The sequence below is a fragment of the Callorhinus ursinus genome, unplaced genomic scaffold, assembly GCF_003265705.2.
Source record: "Callorhinus ursinus isolate GAN/ISIS: 27379988/994484 unplaced genomic scaffold, GSC_fseal_2.0 scaffold11, whole genome shotgun sequence".
NCBI lineage: Eukaryota > Metazoa > Chordata > Mammalia > Carnivora > Otariidae > Callorhinus > Callorhinus ursinus.
This window is the reverse complement of record NW_027397073.1, coordinates 56407028-56419727: the sequence shown is the minus strand read 5'-3', so window position 1 is coordinate 56419727 and position 12700 is coordinate 56407028. Positions and strand designations below refer to the sequence as shown.

General features: G+C 41.6%; 1 long non-coding RNA gene across 1 annotated transcript; it reads left to right on the top strand.

Moving 5' to 3' along the window:
* Positions 1–311: 311 nt before the first annotated feature.
* LOC141373756 (uncharacterized) lies at positions 312–5848 on the top strand. Its single transcript, XR_012380080.1, has 5 exons — positions 312–438; positions 919–980; positions 2968–3458; positions 3716–3904; positions 4574–5848. It is a non-coding gene; the product is annotated as an uncharacterized lncRNA (long non-coding RNA).
* Positions 5849–12700: the final 6852 nt, after the last annotated feature.

Genomic DNA, 12700 nt, shown 5'->3' with positions numbered 1-12700 from the left:
TGGGCCTCTGTGGTCAGGTGAGAACGAGGACCTGCCCGGCGGCAGGAAGCGTCGACTTTCAGGCCCATCCGGCTGTTAACGGCGGGCGGGCTGACCAACGCTGGACATGTGGGGAAAGGCGGCACCTGCCAGAAGAGGGCCGGGGCGGGGCTACGGCGGCGTGGGGGCGCGGCCAGGAAACCAGAGGACCCGGCGGGGGCGGGGCCAGCCTACCAGTGGGCGTGGTGGTTGGGGAGTGGGCGGAGTCAACCTGCAGTGGTTGGTGGCCGTTGGCTGGGTTGGGAAGGGTTGCAAGGTGTGATCTTGTACCTGGGGGCGGGATGATTTGTATCAGTTCTGTAGTAAGCAGGGAATGGTGGCTACCCCAAGCTGCAAAGAACTTCAGCTCCAAAGTGGTTATTCCATAAAGAGAGGCCAGGCCACTGCAGGGCCTGAGAGGTGGGGGAGAGAAGCTGTGAACAGTGGGTTTTCACAGAGAGATGTTGAAAGTGATTGCTGAGAAGCCAGCAGGATTTCTAGTGAAACTAGGTGTCATCCTTTCATAATCTCTTGGAGTAAATTGTAGATTGGAGAGTAAATAGTAAAATAATTCTATTTACCCAGAGTGGCCTCAGGACGATAAAGCAATCAGGAGGGGACTGGAGTGTGTGCTGTCAGTTAAGGCAGCACTGGAAGGGGCCGAGCTCACCTGGCCCTCTGATGTCCTCATGGGAGTTTCTCGGAAACTCAGGAATTTGGGGAGAGGTTGTGGGAAGCAAAAGGAAGCCGAGATCTCCAGATGAGGGCAGCTGGGAGTGGTGGGGGGCTGGGCTGTGGCCCCTCCTGGGGGAGGCTCCAACCCTTTAGTGTGGAGCTGGGGAAGGATGCACTAAATTTAGATTCGAGGTTCCCTGTACCTTTTTTATTTCCTTGCTTCAGAGAGCATGGCCAGACCCAACAGATGGAATACAGGGAGGACAACTGAGACTTGACTGAAGAAGGTAAGGATTGGGCTGAATGAACACCCCATTCCTGGGATCCGGCAATCATTTGCCAGGAAGGCTGAGCCCCTTGGTGAAAGAGCATGGCTTTGGAAACAAGAAGTCTCTCTGCTTCTGATTTTGAGTTGGTGATTTAATTCTCCAAGCCTGTATGTCCTCATTTCTGAAATGTTGATAAGAACAGTCTCCCTGCTAAAATGAAGGGGGGGAAATCGGAGGGGGAGACAAACCATGAGAGACTATGGACTCTGAGAAACAAACTGAAGGCTCTAGAGGGGAGAGGGGTGGGGGGATGGGTTAGCCTGGTGATGGGTATTAAAGAGGGCACGTACTGAATGGAGCACTGGGTGTTATACGCAAACAATGAATCATGGAACACTACATCAAAAACTAATAATGTAATGTATGGTGATTAACATAACATAATAAAATAAAATAAAATAAAATAAAGACAAGAACATTCTCCCTGCTACCTCATAAACTGTGGCGGAGATAGTTGCCAGTGAAAATGCTTTGCACAGTAATGATTACCAGAGCTAACAATTACTGACCCCCAGCCCAGGACTATTAAGGGAGTTTTCCACATGCCGTCTCATTTAATCCTTACATGAACTCTTTATGGTAGGTACTGTTATTATCCTCACTGTACAGATGAAGAGACTATGGCTACTATCTATCAGAGAAGCTAAGTAATCTGTCCAAGGTCTTATAGCAGGTTGGAGCAGAATCAAGGCTCGGATTTATTCAGACTGACTCCAGAGCCTACTCTCTCAACACTGCACTATTAAAACCTAAATCCAGTGGGGTTTTTGTTGTTGTTGTTCTCAGTATTTTATAGAACCAACTCCAAATTTGGGCAGGATACTGATCTACATTTCTTCTAAGTCCAACAGTGAGATTTGCTGATTCCAATAATCAACTCTACCAATAGTCCTTCCATTATTATAGCTTAATTTCTCAGAGCCTTAAATAAATTTTTACCTATAAGAGAGTTCAGTCTACATGTAAATATCCCTTTAGATGATCCAAAGACTAAGGGAAGGTGCCTAGTAACAGAGATGAAAATTTGGCCTAGATAAAAAGAGCAGAGAGGAGAATTATGGGAAGAAGTAATATTAAATAAATTGTCTCTCAAATTGTCAACAATGAAAGACCAGTTTTTAAAAATTTCCTATCCATTGTGGGCTGATATTTTTGTAAAATACTATAAAAAATTATTTACTAGAAAAATGAAATGAAAAAAAACAGAAAAACCCAGCTTTCTGCATTAAAGACTGCAGAATGAACCTGCATTTTATTAACCATCATTAGAATAAGTAAAACAGAAAAAAATAATTTTAAAACCAGTACACATTCATTGAAAGCCCAAATTTGGAGTTGGTTCTATAAAATATAGGTGATTAATATAAAGAATCCCTATTATACCTTATAGTATTTTGTCATTCTACAAATGTGCTCACTTCTTGTTAATTTATCTAAAATAATTTGGGTTTATGACATTACTTGCTAAGGTATATCTAAGTGACTTCTACATTGTGTTTTAAAACCTCATTAGAGAAGGGCACCTGGGTGGCCCAGCTGGTTGAGCATTCAACTCTGGATTTCGGCTCAGGTCATGATCTTAGGGTCCTGAGACTGAGCTCCATGTCTGGCTCCGCACTCAGCAGTGAGTCGGCTTGAGGATTTTCCTTCTCCCTCTCCTTCTCTCTCTCTCTAATAAATTAATTAAAAAACTCATTAGAGAACTAATCTCATAGAGGTATGTTGATTGCAGTGTAAGAGGAGATTAATTTCAGCAAGTTCAAGATACTCATACTTGCCAAAATCAGTAAGACTTTTTTCCAGTTTCCCAAATAAAGCATATTTGTAAAGTGTACAATTAAAAAATATTGAAAGATACAAGAACTACCAATTTGAGTACGCTAGTCCTCATACTTCTGGTAGTTTTTAGAGAAGTAGATTCTAATGTTAGCCTTAAAATTTTCAGGGGAATCTTCTGATAAAGGAAGACTGCTTAGGACAACAAACACACTTTTCAACTGAGAAGGTATCAGCACACCAGAGAAATATGTGCATTCTGAACAGTGGAGAAGTTCTTGTTTATTGTCAAATCCTCTGATGTGATGGCCTGGCTTTAATGCTGGCCTTAGCATCAGTCTCCTATCTTTTATCACCTTATCAACCCCTTGGTCACAGCAGAACCTTCATGTCTACTGAGGAGCTTTCTGAGGCACACCGAAGTGTGAGGAGCTGCCTCTTTCACAAATTGGATTACTTCTTCCACAGACCACAGTGGAAACCCTTTGAGTACACTGAGGTCAGGTCTGAGTGTCGAGCTGGGACTTTAATTCTCCTATGTGTGGATTTTCCTGACTTCAGATAATTGTCCCTGGTAGACCCCCCCAATGACAATTGGTTCAGAACTGGTGATAAGCTTGATGGAGAGGACACAGGCTGAAAAGAACTCCTATAGCAAAGGTAAGAGTTTGTGGAATTTCTCCAGGTGGGGCTTGGAGAGTTTGTTTGTTGCATTAGTGGGTTTTTAAGAATGCCTTTGCTCTTCATGCACGCAGCTGTGTCATTTCCTCTTAAGACAAAACTTCTGCATCAGGTTTGCATAGCTCTAATGTCGGGTGCTTAGGGGAGAGTGGGATGGCTTTAGGTGGAGGCTTCTAGCATGTCATTTGGCACTTCTGTGTCCTGATATGTCTTCTTTGCTGATTGATTTTGATCAGTTTATTCCGAGCGAGTGTTCCTCACTGAAGGAAGATGGATAGAGCATTTCCCCCACGAGAGGAGGCAGCAGCCACGTCTCCTCCGGGGAGGAGTCCATGATCGGTCCAGTTTGGAGGGTACCATCCGGCACCCTACCCCAGGGGCTGGCCAGCAAGTGTAGGCATCTGCGGGGCCATCTTCTGATCCAGGTGAGCACTGGAGTTTCTGTTTGTTTCCAGAGTCACAGACAGCAGATATCCCTGCAATGGTTGTCTGAGCAGTGTCATCCTTGGCCAAATGGAAGGCCAGGGGCTCCGTCTAGCAACTTTACGCACGCTGAGATGTAGGAGAATACAAAATGGGAAGACCTTCTAAAACCCCTTTTTTCCCTAATTTTAGGCCTTTTTAAAAGTATGTATGCTAATTTTTGTCGAGGAAACATTTTTAGGAAACATTTTTCTCAGGGGCTGACATCTGTGCGGGTGGTTTAAACTATCCTGCTTTCTTGACCACCCTGCTGGTGGTTGGGAGCAGCTTTCTCTATGGACTGCATCGAACACCCAGTCACTTTGGAAGGAGCCTGTATTTCTGTTGCAGTTTTTGTAATAGCAATATCATTTCCTGATCGCCGTCAGACATCTGTCCAGGGACGTTCCCCAACTAGGAAAATATCTCAAGAATTGTACTGTAGCAATAACCAAAAGCTCCTCTTTATTTGTCAAAGGCAATATAAACTTCATCTCCTCTAACACCTACAGTAGTTGCAGAGCAGATCAGATATGATTCTGTCTAGCACTTCAAGTTTGATTCCCACTTTAAATTATTTAAGGCTGGCTTGGGGAATTCCTTCTTAAAGAATGTCGAAATTGTGATTTCAGATCCATTTGGAATTCATAAACGGGACATTGGCTGAGAGGACACATTCATCTGGAACTCCAGAGAAGGCTAAAGTGAAGCCCTCTTTTTTCCTGCACATGTCCCAACAGGTTGTGTGCCCAAGGAATCTACAGGCCTCCTAAAGTCCTTTCCATTGTCACTACAGGGCTGACTGTAATCTGCACCTCTAATTCCAGCAACTGTAGCAGTACATGCTGAAGAAACAGTGTGAAGGTAACACGCTCCCCTTTTAAACCAGCTTTGAAGTTGTTAGCCTGAGGAATCTTGGACTGTCTGAAATACTGGGAAGGAGCACCCAAAGATCCAGCCTCTTTCCAGAAACTGTTCCATTGGGAATGATCATTTTTCACAGGAGACATTCTTGATTGTCCTTCTTGACAGTCTAATGATCTTAGTGTTTTCCCTATGAGAAGCCTTTCTAGTGTCTTCTCCAAAGCATGGCTCTCTCCCCCAGTCCAGTTGGCATGGGAATTCAGTGCACCATTACCATGTTTCAGAGCCCAAGCACAGAGCCCAGACCTAGTTTTTTTTTTTTTTTTTTTACAGCTTTATTGAGGTATAACCGACATATAATAAACTTCACATATTTAAACTATACAGTTTGATGATTTTTAGCCTATGTATACCTCCCTGCAACCATCACATGGTGAGATAACGAACATATCATCCCCAAAGGTTTCCTCATGTGCCTTAGCAATCCCTCCCTTCCAACCCTCTGAATATTTAACATACTGTTTCAAAGTTGAAGACAAAAAGTGGGAAAGTTACTCTAGTCATTCAACAAGTCTGGCATAATCCCAGCTCCAAAACAAGGTAAGGAAATTATGACAATTATAGACTGACTTTATTTCTGGACCTAGATGAGAAAGTCCTTGATGAAATACTGGTTAATTGAATTAATCAGTTATGGAAAAAATTACAATTGCACAATTACAGTTGCACCCTGTAGACTCCGCTTTTTATTCTCCAATGTATTGTATTTTTTCCCACTAAATCTTTGTTCGTTTTCCCCCCCCTTTTTCCTCCAATTTCCTCACAGTTTTAGCTTTAGTTGATACTCTCATTTTATCCTGACATTAGAAAACCAGCTGGCCGTTTTCTCATAAGCTCTTGCAGAGGAAATGTGTCCTAGATGAGGAAAAGATGCTAGAAGGTGGCAATCACCCACATTTCAAAATGAAAGGAGCAAAGCAATGAAAGAAGTTGTATTCATTTGCAATTTTCTTAGGCCCTTCTATTGTTTGTCAATCCCTTGAGTCCCCATCAATACCAACGGAGTTGCCAGATATTCATTTGTCAGGTACTTCAATCTGCATCAAAGCTCCTGAAAACAAAGACTGCTTCTTTGACCTGGAGGATAAGGCCCAACAAATAGGTCTTCTATGATAAGATATTAATGTTCCATTTGGTCTATCTTTGAACATTTCTGGTATTTAGGAATACCAGAATGTGACTGAATGTGACTGAATGTTGAATATTTCTCAACAAAAGTTACCAGTTTAAGTGCTAACTTAGCACTTGAACAGCAAGGTGAGATGAAAATGGAGAAAATGCTCCATTAAAATTGCTAGGACCAAAAGGCATATATGCACCTTAAAACACTATAAGGTCAAGGGATAAAATATGGTACATTGGGATGGAAAGGAATGGGAAGGCTCTAAAAAGGTAGCTGTAACCTAAGCTTTGCAGGATGTATGGTAGGAGTAGGAGTACCTGGAACAGTCCAGCTGACAAAGTGCTTTCACTGTAGACATGGGATTGTTGGGGATTGGGTGGGTGGTATGGGGACACGAGAGATCTAAGTCCTCTAGCTGAAACAGGGACCCTGGTGTAATGGGAGAGAAAGAGTACAAGGTAGGTCAAGCCTGATCATGGAGCACCCAACAAAATTATCTCGTGCCTATTTCCAGTCAGCCCCTTCTATAAGAGGCAACCACTTTTCAGATACCTACCACCATAGATTACTTCCTCTTGCTGTTGAATTTCATATAAATGGAATCATGTAGTACATACTCTCTTTTTTATGTTTGATTTCTTTCACACAACATGGTTTTGAAATTCATATTTTTGCAGGTATTTAAAATTCCTTTTTGGGGCACCTGGGTGGCTCAGTCAGTTAAGCAGCCGGCTCTTGATCTCAGCTCAGGTCTTGATCTCAGGGTCCTAAATTCAAGCCTGGTATTGGGCTCCATACTGGGTGTGGAGCCTACTTAAAAAAAAAAAAAAATCCTTTTTATTGTTGAGTCCTATTCCATTGAATGAATTAACCACATTTCTCTCTTCTCCAGGTTTTGTCTATTATGAATAAAACTGCTATGAACATTCTTGTACATGTATTTGTGTGGATATATGCTTTAATTTCTCTTGGGTAAATAGGAGTTGAATTTCTAAGTTATAGGGTAGTTGTCTGATTAACTTCATTCCATTCTACTAGTTTTCCCAAATGGTTCTCCCATTTTACATTCCCACCAGCAATGAATGAGAATGTGTTACTCCATGTCCTTGCTAACATTTGGTATTGTTACTCTTTTTAATTTGATCTATTTTGGGTATTCTTGTGGTTATGTAGTACTATCACATTGTGGTTTAATTAGCATTTCCCGATGTCTGATGATGAGTACCTTTCCATGTATAGTGACCATTTCTGTGCTTTGGTGGGATATTGGTTCAAATCTCTTGCCCATTAAAAAAAAAAAGGTGTCTTTTGTATTATTGAGTTGTTAGAGTTCTTTACATTTTCTGGGTATAATACACATGCACACACACACATTTACTCTCAATCCGTGATTTGCCTTTTCATTTTCTTAATGGTATATCGCTGAGCAGAAATCTTAAATTTTAGGAATCCAGCTGATCAATTATTTCCTATAGTTAAGTGTCTGTTGTCCTGTAGTAAAACAATGTAAGTGAGAAACCTGATCCCAATCTGTCTTCTAAGGACATAGAACTCAGGACTACAGCAAAGTCCACTGCTGTGTAGTGATAAAAAGGTTATAAAAATGCAGAGTAACTACTGCGAATGACCTGTTACAACATAAAAACTCATAAATAAGATGACAGTCTGAATGGTGTGCATGTGATTGGTGGCTGATAAAACTCTGATGAACCTTTAAAAGAGTGCCCTTTCTACCTCTTTCCAACTTCTGTCTGGACTGCCAGAAAACATGTAATTTACCACTAGGAAGCTAAGAGAAACGTCTTTTGAGAGGCCCTAGCATCCCTGGAATTCCTGATTCTTTTCAATCTGTGTGTATGCTTTTTGCTGTTGAACTGCATTTTGCAGAGATCTCTGGAATTGAGATAATGCCCTGTGTCACCTGGCACAGCTGACAGGATTCCAAATTGATCTAGTAGAGATTGCAGCTGGGCTCAGGATAAGAGCATTCTGGGATGGCCAGAAGAGGACAGCATGCACTCCTAGTTAAGAACCATGGGAATCCATAATCTAAATGTGCCCTTGAAGCAATTAACTGGGTGCCTAGGAATGGCGGCTTCATTAGCCATGGAACAGAAAAAAATGCCTCACCGAAACAGGGCAAGAAACTGTACCATAGGAGGACAAAGCCATTACTCTTCCAAACGGATTAACCTGATGCACCAAAAAAGAGAAAGGGTAGAGAAAGTCCATTTCTTTGGTTTTCAGTATCCATTCTCTGAGCCAAAGGCCAGGAACTACATCCAAGGAAATAAATGAACTATTTGGAATGAAGCTGTATTTGTGTAGGGTGTGGGAAAGAGACTCAGAAAGAGACAGGCTAGTGTGCTCACCTTGAAAGAGGCAGATACAGACAAGGAGGCCCCTTGAGCTACAAGGGACAGATGCAGCACTTCTAGAAGTGTGCAGTCCCCACATTTGGGACTTGAATCTAGCAGTGAGCAGCAGAGATGGTGCGTGCCCCATTCGGGCTCCCATCCACACTGGAGGGCCCAGAGCCCTTTGCCCACCCCAGGGGAGGCCAAAAAAGAAGATGGAGTACCATATGCCTGCCTAGGGCACAGGCACTCGAGCTGCAGGGGAAGGAGCACCAGGAAGTGCTCCCTGCCCACCTGTCTCCCCAGTCACCCCATGGCCCCGCAATGTGCTCCTGGGTGTGGGGCCACCGGGTGCCTGACTTCTACCACAGCTGTGAACAAAGGCCCTTCATCCCCCAATCCCTGTGTAAGGGGATGATCTGAAGAAACTTCTGTCTGCTGGAGTTCCAACACCAGAGGACAACAGCAACACAACATCAACCACTCTGCAGGCTGCTGTCTAGTGACAGATACCCAGAAAGCTGAAAGTTCTCTAAGATAATGACACACTCTTTTTAGAGGTAAAAGTTACAGAACATAAATGTTTACAAGTTCAAACCAGAAGGACCTGGGCCTACCTATGTTCTTTTATGACTAGGGTATGGCTGTGCTTTTAAACTTGGTCACCCCCATGGTTTACCAATGGGCTGATGTGGCTGTGACAAGAAAGGATCCAAGGGACTCCAACAAGAGTTTTGACTTGAGGAACTAAAAAAAAAGTTGCTCTAAATTAAGATTTAAAAAAACCAACATATAGTTAGAATTGATTTTGGTATAAAGATTTAAAAATTCACTTTGAGGGGAGCCTGGGTGGCTCAGTCATTGAGTGTCTGCCTTCGGCTCAGGTCATGATCCCAGGGTCCTGGAATCGAGCTCCGCATCGGCCGCCCTGCTTTGCGGGAAGCCTGCTTCTCCCTCTCCCACTCCCCCTGCTTGTGTTCCCTCTCTCGCTGTGTCTCTCTCTGTCAAATAAATAAAATCTTAAAAAAATAAAATAAAATAAATAAAAATAAAAATAAAAATTCACGTTGAGACATGCCAAGTATGGAATGTATACATGGGGATATTTTTGCTAAACTGGATAAAAATTATGCAGCACCATGATTTGATATGTTAAACTATCACGTACTATTATTTGATGTAAACATGACCATAATCTCCAGAATAAAGGTAATTGGAGCCCCATTAGGATTAATTGCACATACACTAAATGGATTGGTCAAGAGATGAAAGGAAGATTACTGTCTCATGGAAGAAGTCAAATCCTAATGATCACATATGTATTACTTTGTATATTTGTATGTTAAGTGTGTTAAACATATGCTATGGATGGAAGGACTGTAAAAAAAGGGTTGACATGACCTTTTCTGTTTCTTTATGGAAATCTGATCTTTAAAGATATTTATTTATTTATTTATTTATTTGGGCGGGGGAAGAGAGCATGAGCTGAAGAGGGAGAGGCAAAGGGGGAGCGAGAAGCAGGCCTCACTGGGCAGGGACCCCAACATGGGATCTGATGTCAGGACCCCATGACCATGACCTGAGCCGAAGGCAGACTCTTAACAGACTGAGCCACCGAGGTGACCCTGGAAACCTGACTTTAAATTAACTTTCTTGCTCTCTTCTTCTAGGAACCTGGTAAGAGAACATGTTAGCTGTGCTGCTGGGGAGTACTGCTTTTAGTAAAAGGTAAATTTTATGATGCATACCTATGCTTTTAAACTGTGAGTTTTGTAACCCTTTCCTCCACGTAATGGGTGGTGTGGTGTATTGATATGTGGTTCTGGCTCGAGTGGGTACAGAAGGACCAAAGAAAACAATTCCTCAGACTCACCCCTCTGTATGAATTGTGGAGGAAGACCTCAACCTCAGAGAAACACCTGGGACTGTCTTGCTCTGTGGCGACCTCTTTAACATCTTTGCATAATAATTTTACATGGTGTCCAAAAGATGAACAAGTTACTGTTATTTGTTGCTGTTATCAAGTGAACTTCTGAAATTTGTAAATTCTTAAACTCCTTCCACAACCTGTTGGGCAATAGATTATCAGATTGGTGAATTCACTGATCACTAGTGATGGGTATGTTCTTACTGATTTTGGTACTGACATGTCCAGAGTGTTGTTATGTCATTGGGTTGGAGGGAGTGAGATGTAGTGAGGGAGGGTCACTGATGGGAGAGAGGCCCCTGTCATCTAAGGACACAAGCTACACTCCAACAATGGCCCGCAGTGAGGAAGAATGTGGAGAGGTTGCAAAGCAAACACTCAGAATGAATTACTGTTAGTGAGAACTCATAAACAAACTGTAAGAATACACACATGCTTGCTACTTGACTTAGCTCAGGCAAAATTTCAAAAGCATACCTCTCCATTCTCTTTGCTTCTCACCCCCACTTAACTTCTGTCTGAAGATATTTGGAGAAAGTGTAATTTACTGTGGGGAAGATAAAAAGAAACATCTAAGGGGAACCCCAGCATTGCCCAAACTCCTGGTTCTCTTTAATCTGCTTTTATGTTTTTATGTTAAGAATTCTTTTTTCAGAGGCACCAGGGTGGCTCGGTCAGTTAAGTGGCCGGCTCTTGATTTCAGCTCAGGTCATGATCCCAGGACCCTGGGATTGAGCCCCACATTGGGCTCCCTGCTCAGCAGGGAGCCTGCTTAAGGATTCTCTTTCCTTCTCTCTCTGCCCCTTCCCCCACTCATGCGCACACACTCTCTCTAAAATAAATCTTAAAAATGTTTTTAAAAAGAAAAACATTTAAAAAAAGAATTCTTTTTTCAAAATTCTATGGAAAATTTCAAGCATAGAGAATATCACATTGAATACTGCTATGGCCACCATTTATATCATAAATATTTTGCTATACTTGGACTGGTGTATATCTATCCCTCTATCCTTCTATTCATTCATCAATCTGTCTTATTTTTATACATTTCAAAATAAGTTACAGACACCAATACACTTACCCTGAAATACTCCAATATGCATATCATTACCTAAAGTTTAATATTTGTAATTTGCAAATTATTTTCTTTTGAGGTAACATTTACTATACAATGAAATGCAAAAATCTTAAGTAAACATTCACTGTTTTCACAAATACATCTTTGTAACCCAAACATCTATCAAAATATAAGATACTGTTCCACAGAAATATAATGTAAGCCACATATATAACTTAAAATTTTCTAGTAGCTACACTAAGTAAAAAGAAACTGCTGAAATTTATTATTTATCACTTTAAGTTAAATTTATCCAAAATATTAGAATCAAACACATAATAGTAAAATATTACTAATGAGATGTTTTATATTCTTTCCTACCAAGTCTTCAAAATCTGGTGTGTATTTTACACTTGGAACACATCTCAGTTCAGACTAGTCACGTATCAAGTGCTCAACAGGCCCATGTAGCCAGGGGTCCTGGCATGGGATGGCACATATAGAATATTTCAACTTCCCAGGAAGGCCCCATGCCCCCTCCACCCAGTCTCCACACCCACCCCCACAGAGGCAACCATCATTCTGGGTTTTGTCCCCCATCATTGTTTAGCTCTGCCTGTCCTAGCATTTCATGTAAAAGGAATTGTACAGTATGTAGTCTTTCGTGTCTAGCTTCTTTCACTCAGCGTAATGTTTCTGAGATTCATTTATGCTATTATCTGTACTCAGAAGCTGGTAGTTGTATGATTAGTCTGGTAAGAAACTGCTAGACCCTTTTCCAAAATGGCTATACCATTTTATATCAGCAATTATGAGTTCTGAGACAAACCATGAGAGACTATGGACTCTGAGAAACAAACTGAGGGTTCTAGAGGGGAGGGGGCTGGGGGGATGGGTTAGCCCAGTGATGGGTATTAAGGAGGGCACGTTCTGCATGGAGCACTGGGTGTTATATGCAAACAATGAATCATGGAACACTACATCAAAAACTAATGATGTAATGTATGGTGATTAACATAATAATAAAAAAATAAATGAAAAAAATTATGAGTTCTGATTCTTCCACACTCAGAATGGTCAGTCTTTTCAATGTTAATTGTTCCAGATGGTATGTAGTGATATCACCTTGTGGTTTATTTTGCATTTCCCTAATAGCACATGATGTTGAACATGGGCTTATTGGCCATTTGTGTTCTCTTCTTTCAAAGTATCCAAGTCTTATGCCCATCTCAAAAATGTGCTTGTCTTTTCACTAGTGAATTCTTTATATCCCAAATGTCAGTCTTTTGTCAAATATATATATGCTTTACATATATTTTCTAATCTGTGGTTTGCTTATTTGCCTTCCTAATGGTCTCTTTGGATAAGCAG